Here is a 4756-nt window from a genome sequence, read left to right as displayed (position 1 = left end):
ACGTGTTGTTAGATGCACAGTATCATCAGTGTCTCTGTCCCTGTTTGGTCAAAGGAGAGAACTCGACGAAGAAATCATTGGGGCATGCACTAAACATCCACCTTTTCAACTAGAGGTCCGGTCACAAAGGTATGACATGATATTGTTTCATGGTTTTATTGATAATTCATTCAATTGACATAACAAATCTGTACAACTTTGGAATACATTATACAGTATAATGTATTGATATTTCCAAATGTAATGGCTCTTTGGTTATTGTTTCTATTGGATTTGTGCTTTCACAAAAAATATCAATGGAACTGTTATCTACCCTAAACAAACATTTGATAGTGGGAGGTCCTGGATACTCCACTGGTTACAGTCAAGTACCCCAAAACAAAAAAGGTAATCAGGACAAAACATCACCTGGAGCCTGGAGGTAAATGTTTGGTCAGGGAGTATTTGAATGTTTAAACATTACACAAATGTCCATTATTTCCTTACTACAGGTTCGTCGTCTGCAACTGTGAGAGAAGGCCCCCCACTTAGTGTATTTGACAAGCTGAGTTGGACACTCAGTATGACAGGGTGTCAGTTTGTCAAATACCCCAAGTGAGGGGTCACTTGTCTGCTGAGCATCTCCCACCAGACTGACTTCAAAGAAGATCACTTCATAAACCTTCAAGTGACTTTCACTGTTACCCCGTTAGACTTTCTCAGGCAAAACATTTGATTGTGTGAAAATGTACTGTGATAGTGTACATGATCCTGCACTGTCACTAATGTCTCATGGATTTGTGTAAGTTTGTATGATGACACTTGGTACACTGTGTAACAAATGTGTGTGTCCCTGTTTTAAATACTGTACTGGGTAAACTTGAGGTCGCTAGCATATGTAAAGACGATGTGTATAGACAAATACATAGAAATGGAATAGAGATTGCATTTCTATAGGTAACTTTTCATCAGGTTTCTAAGCACTTTTTGTAGGCCTAAATTAAGTACATAAGGGTGACTGACCCACTACCGATGTCAAGTAATCACTGGGTGACAGACTGGTATGGTGAGCGATGGCACATTGTTCTACAATGCGCAGCACAAATTGGTTATCATGGAAGAAATTAAAGGAGAGTTTATTCTAATATTGAACAAAATGTTGCTTTAAATTAAGGGAGATATAGAGCAGTTGGAGATATATAACTTATTTATAGGGCGACATGTTTCCTAGCGATTTGAGCCTTAGACCTGAGCCAACGAGGTGAAAAATCTGTCGACGTGCCCTTGAGCAAGGCACTTAACCCTAAATGCTCCAAGGTTGCTTTTGATAATGGCAGACCTTGGCTGTGACCACACTCTGATGGTGTTTCAGGGAGAGATGGTATATGCACATTTACAATTCACACATGCTTATTAACATGTGAAATAGGACAAATATAAGCATGTACCAAATTATTATTTATCTTGCAATCTATGCTTTTACAAGGCCTATTGTTATGTTCAATAACCTGCCTTTGGATATTTCTGTAAAATACCACCCTTTATCTGTCAGACCCACATGCCTTCCTGTGCTCACAAAGCCACATGCGCTTGAGTAAGAGCGGATGTCTGTACTATCTTGTGATTAGATAGCAGTGTTTGACTCACATACTGCATAGCAACGGCAGTCAATAAATATGGATCGATTGATTATTTATTTTGAAAAAAGATGCAACCCAGGGGATAACACATTAAAGCAAAATTAACTTGTTTCCAACGTAGTCCAAGATGGAATATACAAAATGCAGATAACACATACAAAAATAGTAATCCCTACAGTACATGGAGCTATCTACCACCCATCATTATCATTTGTCATCAACACTGAATATCATTGTATTCTACCGACATGGTACCAAAACAACCCAGTATCACTACACTGTACACTGGGTGTACAAAACATTATGCAAGTGAATCCAGGTGAATGCTATGATCCCCTATTGATGTGAATTTTTACATCCACTTCAATCAGTGGGGAAGGGGAGGAGACAGGTTGACGAAGGATTTTTAAGCCTTGAGACAATTGAGACTTGGATTGTGTATGTGTGCCATTCATAGGGTGAATGGGCAAGACAAATGTAAGTGTCTTTGAGCAGGGTATGGTAGTAGATTCCAGGCTCACCGGATTATGTCAAGAACTGTAATGCTGCTGGGTTTTTCACACCCAACAGTTTCCCATGTGTATCAAGAATGGTCCACCACCCAAAGGACATCAAACCAACTTGTGGAACGCTTTCAACACCTTGTAAAGTCGATTCCCCGACTAATTGAGGCTGTTCTGAGGACTCCTGTGTGAACTAGTGCTCTACTACTCCTGTATGAGAGGACAAAAAATGTAACAAATACAAATATGGGACTAAGTCACAAAATTCAACAACCAAGACTTTACTCATTATAGCTTATTCAGTCATTATCATCATTTCACTTTAATGGGAATAGTGTTGCTTGCCACATTGTGATAAAGAAGCAGATGCATTCTGTCACATGTTTGTTTATTATTAATTTGTCAGTTGCTGATTTAATGGTTACTCTACTCAACACTTCTTTTATTCTGGTAAATTATCTCAGCTAAATAGAAAATGTCACATATGGGCTATACCTGTTTATGACTGTTAGTTGTTTTTAAGTGCATCATTTCTGTGCAGTCTTTAAAACAACAGTCTGTATTTTTCTGTAATTATAAATAATTAAATATATTTAGATTTTGTAGAGTAGGCTTTGACTTATACAGACCTTATTAAGATTAGTAACCTACAACTGTCTTACTCTACCAAAATACCAAGGACCTAGAACCTCATGAACCTACATGTTCATATCTGGGCGGCAGGGTAGCCTAGTGGTTAGAGTGTTGGAGTAGCAACCGCAAGGTTGCAAGTTCAAACCCCCTGAGCTGACAAGGTACAAATCTGTCATTCTGCCCCTGAACAGGCAGTTAACCCACTGTTCCTAGGCTGTCATTGAAAATAAGAATTTGTTCTTAACTGATTTGCCTAGTTAAAATAAAAATATTTTTGTTGTCACTGGAGAATTCCTTCACACATATAGCATCAAGAAGTCTCTGTTACAGCTCTCAATTTGAGTCCCTGTTACAGCTCTTACTCTCTACTGTTACACTGGTGACAGAGTTGGGATTTGTCCCATCTTTCTCAGGCATCAGGGAAGTGTTCTCAGGTTCAAAGGCAGGGTTTTGTACTTGAGGACTTTTGTGCTTGAGAGAGGGGGAATACTGTAACAGGTGTACAGTATTTGAAAGTTGTACTGCCTCACAGAGGTCCAGGTTTTTGTGGCAGGCTGCAGACTGTTAGGCACTCATCTCTGCACCGTAGGGGATACAGTTCAGTCCCTCTTATAGCTTTCACTCTCTCTGTTAAACTCTATCACCTCTTGTATCTTTCTCATAGAGGTGATGAATTAGTCTTTGATTAAATGCAAATCAACTGCATAATGATCAGCATGACATCTGTGCCCTGGGGGTGTACGGCTACTGTGGCCAGATTATCTAATCGACTTATTATTAAAATACAGTGGGGAAAACAAGTATTTGATACACTGACAAATTTGCAGGTTTCCTACTTACAAAGCATGTAGAGGTCTGTAATTTTTATCATAGGTACACTTCAACTGTGAGAGACGGAATCTAAAACAAAAATCCCCAAAATCACATTGTATGATTTGGAAGTAATTAATAATAATAAAAAAAATTGACATTAGGATACACACTGTTTTTTCAACTTGCATATTGGATACACATTGTGTATGTTTATTTATACAGTAATTATTATTCAGCATGTCCTCACCTACCAAAATCAACTATTGTGTACTTTAGCAGGGCTTTCCTTCCTCCTGGGATTTGAACTCACAACGGCATTCCTATCTTCCTGCTTCGCCATCATGTCTTTTTCAATGACTGATTTCACGTGTATTCCTACACTATGGACTTCAAAGTAGATTTCAGCTTTGTTAAAAACACACTCAAAACAAACTATTATATTATACTGATTCAGAAGTACCGTTAAACCAAAATAATAGGCCCAATCAACATTAGGCAACTATACCGAAAACCCTAACATTTCTGAAATAACTAAATGATATCCATGAGAGAATAATCATAATAACTGAAATAAATAAAAAAATCTAAATAACAGTCAGTATCTGGTGTGGCCACCAGCTGCGTTAAGTACTGCAGTGCATCTCCTCCTCATGGACTGCACCAGATTTGCCAGTTCTTGCTGTGAGATGTTACCCCACTCTTCCACCAAGGTACCTGCTAGTTCATTTCTGGGGGGAATGGCCCTAGCCCTCACCCTCCGATCCAACAGGTCCCAGACATGCTCAAAGGTAATTGAGTTCCCGGATCTTCACTGGCCATGACATTCCTGTCTTGCAAGAAAATGAGCAGTATGGTTGGTGGCATTGTCATGCTGGAGGGTCATGTCAGGATGAGCCTGCAGGAAGGATACCACATGAGGGAGGAGGATGTCTTCCCTGTAATGCACAGTGTTGCAATTGCCTGCAATGACAACAAGCTCAGTCCAATAATGCTGTGACGACCGTCCACTTCCAAATCTATCCCGCTCCAGAGTACAGGCCTCGGTGTAACGCTCATTCGTTTGACGATAAACGCGATTTTGACCATCACCCCTGGTGAGACAAAACCACGACTCGACAGTGAAGAGCACTTTTTGCCAGTCCTGTCTGGTCCAGCGACGGTATGTTTGTGCCCATAGGCGATGTTGTT

At 39.7% G+C, this 4756-nt stretch overlaps 1 long non-coding RNA gene across 1 annotated transcript; it reads left to right on the top strand.

Moving 5' to 3' along the window:
* LOC135550523 (uncharacterized) lies at nt 1-3038 on the top strand. The gene is made up of 2 exons (XR_010457119.1): nt 1-129; nt 492-3038. It is a non-coding gene; the product is annotated as an uncharacterized LOC135550523 (long non-coding RNA).
* Nucleotides 3039-4756: the final 1718 nt, after the last annotated feature.

Source organism: Oncorhynchus masou, chromosome 12, assembly GCF_036934945.1.
Source record: "Oncorhynchus masou masou isolate Uvic2021 chromosome 12, UVic_Omas_1.1, whole genome shotgun sequence".
Taxonomy (NCBI): Eukaryota; Metazoa; Chordata; class Actinopteri; order Salmoniformes; family Salmonidae; genus Oncorhynchus; species Oncorhynchus masou.
The sequence above is the reverse complement of the archived record's forward strand: the minus strand, read 5'-3'. Positions and strand labels throughout refer to the sequence as shown.